Below are 17,094 nucleotides of genomic sequence, written 5' to 3' on the forward strand. Positions count from 1 at the left end.
AGTTAAATCCAGAGCCAATACTCACAGCAGTCCTCTTGGAAAATAGTTTACAAACTGCTTCGTTTCCTTCCTCCTTGGTTACTCCAAGCGTGTCACAATCTCGTGTTTGCTTCTACCCACAGGGCTTCCTCTTACGATAGCATCCACTGAGAACTACGAGAGAGAAAGAGAGAAAGTGCAACCAACTGCCAACGTGTACCGGACGAGCACAGCTCCGTACCTCAACTCACACACTAGACACCCAAACTGTGATTTACACTGGTCTAAAATACTCTTCTGTGTGCTGTAATCCTCCAATCAACCGGCGTTTCTCTTAAACGCCCACAGCTGCACTCTATTTCGCTGATTACAGCCCTCGTGATGCTACCGGATGTCCGGTGTTTCCTCTTCCCGGTCTGGGCGGAAACATCCGGGCGGAACCAAAGTTTCCCGACTTTCGGTTCCGCCCAAAAGATCGTCACCTTGTGACATCTTTTCCACAGAAACCTCAAATCAATGACCTTCCACAGAGTGTGACGCCCCTTTCCCATAATCCACTTCTCTTCCACTCCATCAATCACAGCTTTCTTCTGAGTGACGACGAGTCGGTCGCCTTCTGGCTCAGCTCTTAAAATTAACTCCAACATTAACACTTCCACAATGTGCATTTACATTTATTTTAAGTGTGCAAAAATACACCATCCTCAAGACAATTACTAAAGAGTGTATATGTGCACCAATAGCAATACAAACAATCTCTAGAACGAAGATGATGTGTATTTACATCAGATGCCTTAAAGCCACCAGCCTCTTTAAATTTGGATGTGCGAGTGTGTGTGGGAGAGAGATGCTTTGACAGCTATCCATCTTTGCTACTGACATCAGCAAATCTACCAGGCAGATCCTTAGAGACAGGCTTTAAATATCTCGTAGGATCATACATATCACATTTTGACAACGCACACACAAACTCTGATCTGCCCTGTGCTTTACTACCACTGATTATACAGGAGAGATCAAAAGAGCACTCCAATTTTAATCTCTGTCAAAGAGTAAAGAGGGTGCCTGGTACTGTCAATCTCTCTCGCTCTATTTCGCACATGGACCCTAGCTTTATTTCTACGTCCAGTAAGATGCCAAATGTGTCATGTCAACAATAACAATAATATATTTTCTGCCTATGAAATTCTACCCAGACGCAAAAGCTGTGCTCAGAGCTTATATGAGCTCAGGAGATGAAATGTGTATCTAGCACTAAAACACGAAATTGCAAAAATAATGAATAATGTTTTCAAATTATTATGATATTTTACTTATGAAAACAGAGGAGGAAATAACACCTACCTCTCTCCTTAAAGTTTTTACTTCTTCTCAGGGGCGCCACTATACCTAGACGAGAAGTTGTGGTTTAAAAGTGCATATTTTGTGTTTTTCTTGTCAGAAATGACAATCAATTCGCTAGATAAGACCCTTATGCCTTGTTTGGGATCGTTTAGAGTCCTTTGAAACTCCATTGAAAAAAACTGTTAAGTGTTGAGTTAAGTGTTAGGTGTTGGGTTCTATTAAAGTCCAAAATGAGAAAAATCCTGGAATGTTTTCCTCAAAAAACATAATTTCTTCTCGACTGAACAAAGAAAGACATCAACATTTTAGATGACATGGTCGTGAGTAAATTATCTTGATTTTTTTTAAAGAAAATTGACTAATCCTTTATGTTTTCACAAAAATTCTTTAGATTACATGGTTTTAGAAAACAATAAATAAAAAAAAGTACTTTAGAAGGGCTTTTACAGATTGAGTCACAAATATTCATTGCTATAGTTGGTTTTTGATCTGACCACTTGCGTGTGACCACATTGGGTTTGTAAAGTGCATGCCAATCTGTCCTAATACAGACCGCCTAACTCGTATGTCAATCAACCGGTGCTAAAACACACCACTTGCACAAAGCAAATGTCAAGTACATTCTAGTTTATGAACTATATGCACAACAGGGTCTTCTTAAAATTGTAACGGGGTGATATGAGTTCGAGACTGCATTTCCCATAAGGCTATGCAGTAGCGTAATGTTTACGTCAGCACGCACTATAAATAGACGCACGGTAGCATAGCGTGTCCTCCTCTTTCATTCATTGATTCTGCCAACAAGCAAACATTATTATAAGGTATTTGTGCTTGATTGTGTTTGCTTGTGTAATTATATGGGGTGTGCAGTAGCATAACATGCTCTCGTTTCATTTATGCATTGATGATGTATACAAGTATTTGCTTACTAAGTGATTTGCGCTTCACGCTGTCTGTAGGTACTATAAATAGACTCATAGTAGTGTGGATTGCTTTCACCTCATTTGTCGGGTCTACAAACAAGCTTGTCGATCTTCAGGTAATGGGTCTCTATGACTATGGAAGGGTATATTTTAAGTATGCCAGCTAATTAATGCCAAGTAGTTGATCGCTTATGTTTAGAATTGTTTGTGTGTTTATAGGTTACTGTTCATTTAATTTAATGCGGGTATAAGGCATCTTCATGTACGGATTTTATTGTTAAGGTAATGAGAATTTATAAAGAAATTGGTAGGTTAAAGGGGTAGAAAGAAAAGTGTTTTATGATGTTGTCATCTTTCAGAAAACCGTGCGTGTTAATGGTGATTGGCCTGACGACAGAGTCTTCAAAGAGTATGAGTGATGTATGAGCGAAATGCTTGTTAGAGGTAATGAGTATTAATAAGTCTTTCTGTTTATATGCTAAAAGAAGTTTTTGCTCATTTAAGGTTGTTTTGTAGGTTCCTTTTTAATAGAAGAAACAACCGGTTGGTTTTAATTCTGTCTTTCACAGATCCAGATATATTTTTAAGGTATTTTCTTAATTTGGTAAAACCTCCTAATTTAATTTAAGGGTTGATTTAAGGAATTCATATTTAGTGTTTGTTTTACAGGTCAAGCACGACTATTGTTACTATTTTATATTTTGATTTTTGTGGTGAATTTCCCCTTTCTCATTATATAAGTGATTTATGATTTATTATTAGTATTTGTGTAATGATTTGAGTGTTTTTATTCATTATTATTTTTATTTTATTTTTGTGAAATGTATGATTAATTTTGTTTCCTCTTTTTGTAGTTTTCATCCTTTCTGACTCTCGGCAGCACAGGGGCTTCCCTTGTGGGTGCGACTGGCACTGGTGCGGTGGTGGGATATTCTTGTGACGTGGCACCTTTTATTGTGTGCTGTGATTGCTGTGTTGAAGTGGGGTTGCATTGCAGTGGTTGTATATCCTTCACAATTCCAGTGGTGCCTTTTAAGGAGCCCTGTGATTTTGTCATGAGAGTATAAATATTTTTCTACATCATGAGGTTTGCCATAGTGTTTTAAATATTTTATCATGTTATGTGGAATTAGAAGTTTTGTATTATAAATAAAACTGCTTGTAAAAGTGATCATTGCTATTACCGTCTGTGGCATTTAACTTATATATTTAAATACCGGCCAGGTCAGGTTGGTTACAAAATGATGCAGCCATGGGTGGCATGGATTTTCTGCATCACCTACACTTATTCAGCCATAAATAAATCCTGTATATGTTTAATAAACTTGCTTCCAAAAAAGGTTTGGGCTTCCAGACTTGTTGCTATGACGACAAATCCGAGATGAGCTTTAATAATGGAACAATCCAGAATCTTGTCAAATAACCAACAATTAAATCCAGCCAACCTGGTAATCCAGGCATGAAGAACGGAGTTGAAAACTACAAGAACAGACACGACAAAAGTGACAAAATGTCACAGTGTGTGTGTGTGTGTGTGTGTGTCAACAAGATATTTGTGAGTGCCAAGTCACTGCTTGTTAATGCTCAGGTGCAAATGAACAGCAAAAAGGTTGTGTCACCACGAAACAAGTGTAATGGAGGTGACTGGTGGAGGTTAATTAGTCAAATGAAGCAGCTGGTGATTAAATGGATAGGTCATGAGGTGGAAACCTGATGTTAACCTCCTGGATAGCAAGTTGAAGTTCACATGCTGGTTAGAACACACAAATGCATTTACGCAAATACAGATCCCTCATCGGCCATGTATGGAAGCGTAGCACTGTAGACACTGTATGGGTTTTTCAGACACACACACGTTGTCACGGTTAAGCACCTAGCCCAAAGTTAACTTCCGGTCAGTGATTGTTTATTGGTCTGGCTAGTGGCTAAACTGACATTTGGAACAAATGTCTTGTCGAAAATGAAAAAAAGACGAGGGGAGCATGGATCACTGCTGGGTGAAGAAAGGTTTGACAGCCATTCAAGAATTTAGGGATCTGTAGCTAGTGTACATTAATTTTACACAATAACGTAAGCTCAGTGTAGTTGATATGCTTTAGCTATGATTTGCAGTTAATTTACTGGTTATTTATTTTGCTTGTTTCAGAAATAATCTAGAGACTCTGTTGGTATTGATTCTATGCAAAAGTTGTCGGGAAGATAAGTTTGGGCCACAAAAGCCATTTGTTTATGTTGTTGTTGCTGAAACCATCTACACTATAAAAGTGAAAGTTGGATCTACTTAAAAAATAACCCCAACATGGTAACACTTAAACATTAAGTTCCTTAAACTTACATTTTCTGACATTAAGTGAAAAATTTAAGGTGAAAAAATTAGTAACACCTGAAAAAAGTGAAAGTTGGATCTACATAAAAAGTTACTTCAATTGGTAAAAAAAAAAAATTAAAAAAAATTAAAAAACTTTGACTTTTTACAGAGTAGGCGGCCTATACCAAACTTGGGGCTCTATCATACACCCGGCACAATGCAGCGCAATGCGCGATGCAAGTGTCTTTTGCTTTTTTCGACCTGGCGCAATTATCATTTTCACGTTTAGCGCCACGTTGTTTAAATAGAATACATTTAAATAAAATAAAAGCCTGCTATTTTTACTTCCATGACTAAAAGAAAACAGCGTTTAAAGGTTTAAATCCCAAAAAATTCAATACAAATAAAAATAACATATTTTTAACATTAATCTTAAACTGGTGGGCTTCTTCCTCCGCTTAGTTTTTCAGTTTACAAATTCCCCTTTCTAAATAGTTATTAGGCATGGCACCAGGAGCAACTGGCTTTTAAAGGGAATGAGAGCTGAGACTCTCATTGGTTTATTGCACGTTACGCCCAAAACACACCCGTTACCAGTGTTGGGGCTAGTTACTCAAAAAAGTAATATGTAATATTACTGTATTACATATTACTCTCAAAAATAGTAATGCCTTACTTTACTTTATTACTCCCTGGAGAATGTAACTAGTTATATTACTAGTTATATTACTAGTTACATTTTTTTTCTGGACAAGAATGTTTATTTGGGCAAGCCACGGCCAAGAAAATGCTGGCTTCCTTACCCGCTTCTGGACGTGGGGCACAGCGTTTGGAAAAACATTAAAGAGTGTGCACTTCACCGTCAAGTTATTTTCCTTCCGTTGAACATAAAAAAATGTGACCGAATCTCCACCCGTCGAAACTAGCTTTCTGTTGCTGGGAACCTTTCTCTGAAAAAGAGCTTGCCGTTGTTGACGCTTCCATTTACCCGATCTGTCTTTGAGTGTGCCGCTGCCGCTCTGTGCTGCTGGCTGCCGGGTGTCGACCAATCGGTGATGGTAAATGATACCTTGTGCCAAACTTAGACCAATCACTGTTCCATTCACGCCCTCCTCCCCTTCCCTTTTGTTCTCTGTGTTTTGTGCCTTGTGTGATGAAGGTGCTACTGGCGAATGTAACTTAAGTAACTAGCTCGGGAAAACTGTAATAATATTACCATTTTCAGACGGGTAATGCCTTACACTACTAGTTACTGAAAAAAGTAATATTATTACAGTAACTAGTTACTTTGTAACTAGTTACACCCAACACTGCCCGTTACTCATTAGGAGAATAGGAACAACCATTTTAGGCCGTGCGCTTGGGGCATAAACCATTTTTCCCATCATTAAATTAGCAAAAGTGTATTTGGACACGCCCATTTAGACCTTGCGCTGTGCGCTTTAGACAATGCGCTTATATCGTTAAAATAGGGCCCCTGATCTCATGGAAAAAATGTACCTATTTCACATGATGCCTATTTTGTATGAATTCGTACTATGTAAATCATATAAAAACGTACAATTATCAGAAGGAACACAAATGAAAACCCGCCCCAACCTCAATGTAAAATAAAGAATTTACTGTTTAATACTGACCAGATACAATACTGATTTTGGTGGTAACACATTTAAAAAAAATTTTGTTTAGCGCATTTTGGAACCAAACTCTTCATATGTTTTCATAAATACTAATAATATTATTTTCAAATTGTTATTAAATTTTATTTGTGAAGAACAGAGAGAAGTAAAACAATCAACACCCTTTTCCTTATGTTTTTTACATGGTGTGCCCTGTTGTATAATAGCATAACAGTATGATATGCAAAAGCTGCAGATTAATAATAGCAGTGTGCTATTGTAAACATAACCTTTTACCGGCCCTCAATCTATTATTTTCAGGTTTTGTTTTAAACTCTTTGTGCTAGATTAAGGCTCACTGGGATGGCCATAAAAACAGTCGGGGAGCATTATATAGATTCTATTGTGGTGTACTTCATTTAGAAATTTCATTTAGAGACACTATTTTCTGTGGATCCCTGGACCTATAAAATGTTCTTGTAGAATGTTTTGTGAACTGTATACAATACACAGTTGTTTCATTAGATGAACCCTAAAAGGATCAAATTAACACTGGGACCATATTGTTTGCTTAGTTTGGTTCCAGGAAGACAATATTAGGCAGCATATGTGCAATGCAGATGGAAAATGGCCCAAATTATTAGCACAAAATGATAACATTACTGTACATACACAGCAACAACTAAAGCTAAAGATGCTGCTTGCGCTGAAAGAAATGTGTGACCTCATTTAAAGCAACAGTTCACAAAAATTTTTTTATGTTTATGTTCTGCCAGACCTACTCTACTTTTGTGAAACCTAAAATGTTTTTTAAGAAAATCCTGGCTACTTAATAGGGCTGTAACGATTAATTGTGCGCTTTCTCAATGAATGAATTTGAATGAATTATGGTGAAATGCCGCAACATCCAATAATAAGAACGTCTTCCCCTTTCTTGTGCTTTCCTCTCACTAGGATACACATTCTTAACAGACACACATTTACTATCCACTTTTGTGATTTAGTATCCTTGTATCTTGTTTTGCTTTGTGTAAAAGTGTTTAGCACACAGTCTTAGACTCTTCCCTCCCAGCCTTCACCCAGAATGAAACATTTGCCCTTGGCTTTGTGTATGCGTGTGCATGTTTGTTACAGTATGGCAGGACATACACAAGTACTTTGGCACAGGCTGCTAGGGTAATAGGAAAGGAACAAAGGGCATGCTGAGAAAGAGCAGGGTTAACATTAACACACTGCTAGCACAAAGCCTAGGGGAAAGACAAATATTTAATAATAATTACACAGTTTTATTAGTAATGCAAGAAAATAAAACCCAGGATGTATTTATAATTTATATAGCAGTGTACATTTTAAAAATGCTGGGTTTTATTTAACCCAGTATTTGGTCAAAAGGGGACAAACCCAACCCGTTGAGTTGTAATTTTATCTATGATTAGTTTGTTTCAACCCAAAATGCTGTTTTTTAACAAATTGTTGGGTCCCTTTTGCTTGAAAACATCTCAGCATTTTTAAAGTGTACATTCAAGTGTACAACTCTTAGGTTTACTGGGGCTAGTTGTCACACAGAAATTGTCTCCTGGCTATATAAGATTTTGATCAGAAATGTAATGATTTTGATTTTAATGCGTTTTAAATCAAATGTCATGATTTTTTCACTCTATCGTCCAAACTAAATTTCCAATATTATTATTTTTGGAATATCAATTTTAACATTGTATTGTTTTGTTATATTATAAATATTATGTAAATATTATCACTATAAAACACTGGTAAAAAATTAAAAATTCTGGCAGCTGGGGTGCCGGAAAAATACCATAAAATAACAGGCACAATAAATTACAGAAATTTTCCGTAATACAAAAATACAGTTTTTTTCTGTAATTTTACATTATTTTTCTTATTGCATTTTCACGTACACCAACCTGATCTCATGAATTTCCGTGTTATAGTCATGGAATATTTTGCTAATTTATCCATGTCACTGTCACGAATCTCCGCATATTTCCAGGTCCGTACCACTGACTTTCTTTTCCGTGTCAGTTTCATGTATTGGTTGCTCAATTGTTTTTCCTATTTTTTACCATTGTTGCTTGGGTTTGGGGTAAGAACTACTTTCTGTTACATAAAATGACATAACTCAAATCCAACTCTAACCCTAACGTCAGGTGACAATTAATTAAAAATCTGGAAAAAAATTGTATAAAACAATAGTTAAAGTTACATCCTAACCCAAACCCCAAATCTAACCCCAAACCCAAGCGACAATGGTTTAAAAATAGAAAAAACAATTGAGTAACCAATACGTGAAACTGACACGGAAAAGAAAGTCCATGGTACGGACACGGAAAAATTCAGAGATCCGTGAGCCAAATATTCCATGACTATACCACGGAACTTTGTGAGATCATGTTGGATACACATATGCTTTCATTTTTGTCAATTAGTTTTCTATTGAAGTATGATATTGAATATAATTACATTTTTTTTATTTCTTCCCAAATCAGCCCCAGTAAACACCTGGTCTCCATTGTGACAACAAACCCCACTATGTAAGGGATAATGTAGAGGCATCCGGTAGTTATCGGGAAATAAGCCCCGACAGTGTGATCAGGAGCGGAGGGTCTTGTATCACACTGAAGGGGCTTATTTCCCAATAACTACCGGCTGCCTCTACATTATCCCGCTTATTACACGGCTACTTGCCACATAAGAAAAAAAACTGGACATGAATATGAATTTGAAACATTTTATTGGCATATTTGTTTTAAATTAACATTTTTATCCTTCCGCAAAACTTTGCACAGATGCATAAAATGATCGTAATACCTTATTAAGATCCTCTGCTTCATACTTGTCTGTCTCCATTTTTTTCTCTTTGACCAGTCTTTGAGAAGTTTTAATGCCCATTCTGTATTTTTTTGTGTGTTGGCTTCGTAGCTGTCATGCTCTATTTTGTCAAGTTCAGTCTCAGTGAGCTGTCTGTGTCTTGTCGTGGTTGTCGAGTGTTTGTCACAAGATGGCGCCAAACAGATAAAGATCTTATCATAGAGGATCTTATTGATCTTTATTGGCGCGGAGCGATTTTACTCGTGCAAGTAGTCCGGCTATGCATTATTATTTTGGAGCGGTTATTATTTGAAAAGAACGAACCTGCAAATGTCTCAACTGACCAATCAGAATCAAGCATTCCAGAGAGCCGTGTAATAAAGTGAGATAATTTTCTTTTAGGCAATAATGATGTAAATCTTCAGTAACATTTTGTAACCAAGATTGTAAGGTGTGTGCTTATGCAGAAATGAACTTTCAAACATCTCATCTATTAATCTTTAAAAACAATACTCATACAAAGCAATTCACAAACTGCCCACCTTGACAGAATGAACTATGCAGATACTTAACATCAGTAACTATCGCTCAGATAATAATGTTTCCAGGGTTGAATTAAGAAGTGAATTTTGCAGGATAAACAGGAAATGGATTTCTTATTAAAATTTCAATCACTATTCTGAAGAGTCTCCGTATTTTAATGTAATATGTTTGCGTTTGGATTAGCTGAGCTCAGTGAATAAGAAATAAATCCTCTATTGATAAAGCTCTTTACCTTTATCCTCTCCTTCTAAATCTAAAAAAAAAACAGGTGGGGGTGGGCTGCATATAAAAAGTGTGAATTTTCTTTGGTACCAATTCTAGGCTTAGTTGAAGAGGACACGGAAGGAGAGAATGAATGAAATAAAAGCAGGTTTCGAGAAAGAAAAGCTACATGCAGAACAAGGCCACCTCTCATGCGTGCAATGTCCTTCATGCCGCTTAAATGGGCTGACCACTCACCCATACCAACAATTGAGGGTTGGGGGGTTAAGGTAGCGACGTGCATTTTAATACAGAAAAAGGAGTGAATTTTTGGTGAATGACAGATGACCTCTTCTATAGTGCTAAGTTCTTGTTTCTTTTACCCTGTCATTTCGAGCACAGTGGAGAAATAAGACAATAACAGAAAGATAACGGAGTCTCAAGCTGGAAAACTATTATATCAAATATACATGATAACAGCTCTTATCATTCATCACATGAATTCCATAATCCAACATGCATCATTGAAAATGTCAGCTGCTTCGAAAACATGTCTGCGAGATGCAAAACAACTTCACTTTATCATCTTTCATCATCTTACGTACTATAGAGCTGCCATATCACTTTATGAAATTGCATGTGTTTGAGAGCATTTAAAGTGGCGTGTGGAGTTTTAGTCTATAGCGGAGAGCATAATTATCTCAGCAATTCTCGCTCATTCTTGGTTTCTTCAGGAGGTGTTGGGGACAGTTTCTGACCCATGCACTCTAAACAAACGGTGCTAAATAGCACTAAAAGTGGTTCACTGGCTCGAAATCATAGGGGAACCATTTGAAGTGCCATATAGCACCTATGTAGCACCTGTATTCATGAATATCAGTCATGTGACCTTTTACGTCATTCCAGTTGCCTGCCGCCATCTTGAGTACCTACCGAGTACCAGTAGGCTACTGACAAGCATTGGCTAGCCTGCTACGATTTACGGATTTCTTATCTTTTATTATTGTCTATGATTCTTACAGATATAGAAAATGGCTACGAAAGACAACATTTCGCACCTCGACTGTCATGAAAAGAAACGCTACTTTAAACAAAATATCTTGGTTAGGGTGTGATGCCTACTCGATCCCTGATGCGTTCTTCCAGCCGCTGTCCGCTGCTACCGAACTACCACACTATAAGAAGGCACCACACAACATGAAACTTTGGTCGAAGTATAACCTGGATCTCTACACATGAACACGAGCATTGAGAACATTGTTTGTGTACAAAGAGTTAACTAAAAAGAAATTTTTTGAACAACTGACTTTGGCTGTAATGATGTCCGCTCGCCCTCTTTGCCAGACATAAAGAATCGATTTCCGAATGCGAATTAATGAATTTCATATGAGGCTCCATTTTCAACTAAAAGGTCAATATTGTTTTTCACTTGCGACAAAACAACTAATTATCCGTGCATTTATATGGTACTATGCTTTAGGAGCTATCCATCTTTACACTCCTCCCTCCTTACGTGGCATTCGGAGAACTATAGATCTTGACTGGCTAGATGGCGGTGAGCGGACGCAAAACCAACCAAAGTCAGTTGTTCAAAACCTTCTTTTTAGTAAACTCTGTGTACATAAACAATGTTCTCAATTACGTGTAGAGACACAGGTGATACTTCGAGCCATATATTTGTATAATAAAGGCTAGATGTCTCGCCCGCGCTGCTTGCCAATTGAGTGGAACGTCCGCATTTGGCGGCCATCTTACCACAGGGTGCTTGCGCACTCGTAGCATTGTGTTTTAATGGTCCATGTACTTTTAAATGACCATAACTTGCATAATTTTCCACTGATTTTCAAATGGTTTGGTTTGTTATTAACGTCAAAGATGTACCTATGGCACTGCATACTTATACAAAAAAAAAAAAAAAAAAAAACGTGAAACATGTTAAAGCATCCAGAATTATAGCCAAAATAATAACGTTTGAAAGAAACCAAACCATTTGAAAATCGGTAGAAAACTGAGCGTTAGAGACTCCGCCGTAACACATCTAGCCTTTATTATACATATATATGCTTCGAGCAAAGTATCATGTTGTGTCGAGCCTTAGTGTTGTAAAAATAGCGATTTAGATGCTCACAACATATTGAAGGCATAGCTTCTAGTTCGTTTGCGACCACTTCAGGTACTCAAAATGGAGGAAGACAAGCTTGAGATTTAAGTGACGTCAGCTGATATTCATGAATAGAACCATATTGTGCTATGTAGAACCATGTGGTGCTATAGTGGTACTATATCACCCCCGTATGGTTCTATATAGCACTAAAAATGGTTCCCTATTACGAGCTTTTAGCTTTTGCTTTTTTTTGCTTTTTGTTTCTTACAATGGGTTTTCTGCTAAATCACTTTTGATTCTTCTGTATAACCCCTAATATGGTCATCTCATCATGCACTGTAATTATGGATTTTAGGACTTAAAAGACATTGACGCTTTCACGAGTATCATCAATATATCAGTCTTAAAGTATTTACCGTTTTTATTTAGTGATTTTAGTTCCTGGCCATACAATGTTCCAAAAGTATTTACGCCCTTTTACTTTTTACAATTTCGATATGTTGCCGCCTTATAGTCGTTTCAATTAATTAATCCACAAAGTGAAAATTGAATTTAGAAATGTGTACATTTATTTAAAAGAAAAAATATATCACATTTATATAAAAATTCAGACTAGTGTTGCAGTAAAAATTTTTGGTGGTCTTGGTTTTGTCTTGTCTTGGTCTCAGACTTAGTGGTCTCAGGATTTTATTTCAAGACTGCTCAAGACCACAACTGTGGGAATTACACTTAATTGCTGGTGCATTGTCTGATTTATGTGTGATTGGATAAAACTTCTGGCTTTAAAAGCAAGTGCTGACTTATTTCTTATTTTCTTTTGTTACTGTTGTGCTGGTCCAAAAATCTGTCAACAAAATTTATACAAAGGCCCCCAATATTGAAGATGTATTTCCATTCATTTTATGATGATCTTGGTCTAGTCTTAGTCTTGACTATCTTTCTTGTCTTGGTCTCGACCCTTTAAAGTCTTAGTCTTGTCTTGGTCTCGACACCCTCTGGTCTTGGTCTCAGTTTAGGTGGTCTTGACTACAACACCCTAACAACACTTTTCCTAATACAGCATGATTAGAAGCTGACAACATAGACTAAACCAGAAAATACTTACTGATCATGTTTTTAAAGGATATATATAAAAATTTAGTCCAAATACAAAGATGTTAAAGAATGTTGTGCTAACACTACCAGCCACCTACTCATGATAGCTAGCAAACTACTGTACTGGCTTACAGGCTTTTTGTAAAAAAAGATAAGATTTTCAATATGTGTCGTCTCAACTTTATATTTCAATAAGAAGTACGCCAACACAAGAAAGAAAACGGCATTTGTCTTCAGCGATAACATTTTTCATACTAAAGGCAGGATTTAATATGTTTTTTTTCAACAACATCAGTGGGGTTGATAACTTCCAAGGTGGGCTGAAGAACCCCTGATGTGCTTTCTCTCTAATCTAAGGCTCCACAGAGCTGAGAAATCCAAGAGTTAGTGGGGTTTGTCAGAAATGGAAAATGAAATAAATGGGTTACGATGTTTAGATGCTTCTCCAATGGTTTTGTTTTAAAGTGCAGTGCAAAGCACAGAGGAACTCGATGCTTCAACTGTTTAGTAGAGAAACTGCATTGAAATCTGACACAAACTGCGTACCTGAGGAGGACAGCCACAAGGAGACAAACCCTTCAAACTCTTTATTAATAAATTTGAGTCCGCTGACATGTTTTCTTGCAAATGAACATGTTTTATCAGTCTTTTATGTTTAGGTTCACTAAGTTCACTTTAAAGACAATTAATAGATTATTACTCCATAATTGAAATGCCTTTTCAAAAATGTTGGTATTTAACTAATTTGTTTTTGTAAATTAGTTTTCTGTTGATGTACATATGATATTGAACATAATTTCATGTTGTTAAAGGCAAAGAAAATATTATTAGTCTGTAATTGAAATTCCTTTTTTTTTTACAAATGTTACTTTAATCATTTCATTGGCAATGAACAAATTTGTCATTCGCTGTAAAACCTTCTAAGTGCATGCAAAACTTCAGTTAGGGGTCGTTCACACAGACCGCGTTTGAACCTTAAAAAGCTCAAAGTGCAGTTTTTCATATTGTTAGGAAACAAGAGTCAGCTGTCCTGGGCGAAAGTGTTAACACTTCTCATTAACTTTTAATGGGTGACGTCATACGTGCTGCGGATCTGTCAACGTCGCGTCACTGCCGTTGCTCGCGTTTCTCAACTTTTCAAGCGTCAGATCACATTATGCAAATAACTTAGTGCGAGCCCAAAGTAAACGATGACGCGAGTTATCGTCTCCAATGTAAATCTCTTTTCTTGGACCACAACAAACACACGAATTGTAGGCAACAGTTTACTTCCTAGGATTGGTGATGTAGACAAGACCGACATTATCATAATTCCTCCCACTTCAGACTCAACCTGTAAGTTAACTCCTGTGCACTTTGCATTTTGAGCGAATCTTTCAAACATGTTAAGGAGCGTCACATTTCCGGCTGATGTCAGCAGTATTCAGACCAATCACAACATACAGATTAGCTGGCCAATCAGGGACACAGCGCTTTTCAGATCAATGAGTTTTGTACAAAATCAGAGCACTTGAGGAAAGCAGTATATCTGAAGCAACAAAAAATGTACGGTATGTGGAAAATAATGTGTTTTTAACTATAAACCATGCGACACGTTGTATTATACCAAATACACAAAATAACATTGTTTTAATGACATGTGAATGTCTAATACTTCAACTTATCTTCACAAATCAAAGCAATATTAATTAGTAATATACCACACTGTATTCATTCAATATATGACCTGGTCAAATAAATCCTCTCATGCATTAGTTGATATTTCATATGAAAGGAACACGTCTGACCTTTGAGTGAATATGGGGTTAACTACATATGATAAGGTCATATTTATTCTTTTATTCATGAAATGACTCTACAGTGAAGACTCTGCCCTGCGTGCCCTAGATTTGTTCATGTCGTGCGCACTTCTGTGTGTTCCAACCATACGCTGTATTTTACCTCCCGGCCACCTACACCACCTCCTCATAAACGTGGGATGGAAAGACTTCCTCTTTTTCATCCTCCCTTGCTGACATATATTCAGTGTTACCAAAGAGGATCTTCTCTGACTAAGTGGACTTTAATATTGCTTCCCCAGCAACCTCTGTTAAAATCATCATTCAATTTCAGTGAGACTTATTTTTAGCCTTTAAATTTCATAAAATTGTAATCTGACAGTGCACAAGCGCCAGCTGAAACTAAATGGCAAACAGGCATTATCTCTTGTTCTTGTTCTGTATCTTCTTCTAACTAGGCAGTCATGATTAAGCACATAGTTAAGAGCCCAAATGTACTCATACTTGACACTTAACCCTAAAATGTCCTCACACTACATTTTATGATTCGTAACAGAGTAAGCTTGCGTCATGAAGAAAACTGGATTTGCACAATGGAGTTCATTGTAATTATACATTTACGGCTTATTAGGTGTGTTTGAAATCATGTGCACGGCGCAGATTGTTTGGCGTATGACATTAAAAAACGATTTTACTCTTTCCCCACCATTAATGAGTATTTCCGGCTTCCCGCAATACCACTATTATCCATCAGGCGGGGCTCTTCCGCAACTTATAAAACCCAGAAGTAGCACCCTAGGGCAAACAGCTGTTTGTTTGTGTAAGTTTTGAGGATCTGATCTCTATCAAAAATCACAAAAAATGCAATTATTTCAGCTTTTTGCTCAATATTTTGTGTTTCTGAAGAAACCTACCCATATTTGAGAGGTAACAAAAAGAGAACTAATGAAGGTAGGATGAAACGTTTTTTTTGTTGTTGTTTTTTTTTTAAAGCAGAGGGTCTGTGCTTTCATTTGATATATTGTTTGTTTCTGTATTTTAAGAAGAACATTTTCTGAAAGGCATTAAACTTTTGTGAAAATCATGAAAAATCAACCTGATCTCACGAATTTCTGTGGCATAGTCACAGAAATTTTTGCTAATTTTTCCTTGGCATTCTCACGGATCTCCGCATATTTCCATGGCCCTGCCACGGACTTTCTTTTCCGTGGCATTCTCACGGATTGGTTACATTGCTTTTTCCTATTTTCTTACCATTGTCGCTTCGGTTTAGGGTTAGATTTACATAAAATGACATCCCTACCCAAACCCAACTCTAACCGCAACGCCAGGAGACAATTGATTAAAGTTTAGAAAATATAAAAGAATACATTAGAAAAAATAGTATAAACCAATACTTAAAGTGACATACTAACGCAAACACCAAATCTAACCCTAAACCGAAGCGACAATGGTTTGAAAATAAGAAAAAGCAGCTGAGTAACCAATCCGTGAGAATGCCATGGAAAAGAAAGTCCATGGCAGGGGCACGGAAATATGCGGAGATCCGTGAGAATGCCACGGAAAAATGAGCAAAAAATCCCACGGAACTTTGTGAGATCATGTTGTGAAAAATGCTGGTGCTGGCTGAAAACGTTTTTTAAAAAAACGCTATCGTGGAAAGAGTTAAACGCATATTAGGAGCATATAAGTCTGCTCTGATCCAATCACTCTCAAGATGTTTTGTTGTCATAAACTGATGTCAATCACACCTCTGTTATCTGGGGTCGTTTGGTGACATTTGTGATGTGGTGACATACGACTGTATGTATTTGTGCTGTGCTTATCAGAGTGTTTTTCAGCGCCACTGAAGTTTTTCATTCCTGCCCCCGATTCAAGCGAACTATACCTGAGACCACCTCTGCAAAGCGCACTGCACCCTGGTACTGTACGGAGCAATCCCACTACCACAGAAAGATCACACTACTTTGGGGTCAAGTGTACTCAGGTACGGTACGGTTCACATAATGTGAGTACACCCTTAAAGGTGATGTGTAAAGATTTTAGCGGCATCTAGCAAAGATTGCATCCAACAGCTCAGTCTACAGCCCATCCCTTCCTTTTGAAACACACAGAGAAGGACAAACTTGTCATCATCTGAGACAACGTAGTGACGAAATGCGCTCTGTAGAGCAGTTTGTCCATTTAGGGCTACTGTAGAAACGGTATATGTAGATAAAATGACTCATTCTAAGGTAATAAAACATAACAGTTCATTATATATTTATAATCCAAAATGAAAATATAGGTACGTAGGGGTGCGCGGGGCAAAAACTAACGCTGGGTTAGTTGTAACACAGACCGTTTACAATGTAGACCAAATGCATTTTGGCCC

General features: G+C 37.2%; 1 long non-coding RNA gene across 2 annotated transcripts; it reads left to right on the plus strand.

Annotated features, from left to right (window-relative positions):
- Nucleotides 1-1,991: 1,991 nt before the first annotated feature.
- On the plus strand, nt 1,992-3,482 carry LOC135735500 (uncharacterized). 2 transcript variants are annotated; one of them, XR_010527618.2, is made up of 4 exons: nt 1,992-2,528; nt 2,606-2,690; nt 2,763-2,834; nt 2,916-3,482. It is a non-coding gene; the product is annotated as an uncharacterized lncRNA (long non-coding RNA). The 2 variants fall into 2 exon arrangements; XR_010527617.2 differs by having other exon boundaries at nt 1,992-2,690.
- Nucleotides 3,483-17,094: the final 13,612 nt, after the last annotated feature.

The sequence above is a fragment of the Paramisgurnus dabryanus genome, chromosome 4 (genome assembly GCF_030506205.2).
Source record: "Paramisgurnus dabryanus chromosome 4, PD_genome_1.1, whole genome shotgun sequence".
In the NCBI taxonomy this organism is placed as follows: Eukaryota; Metazoa; Chordata; class Actinopteri; order Cypriniformes; family Cobitidae; genus Paramisgurnus; species Paramisgurnus dabryanus.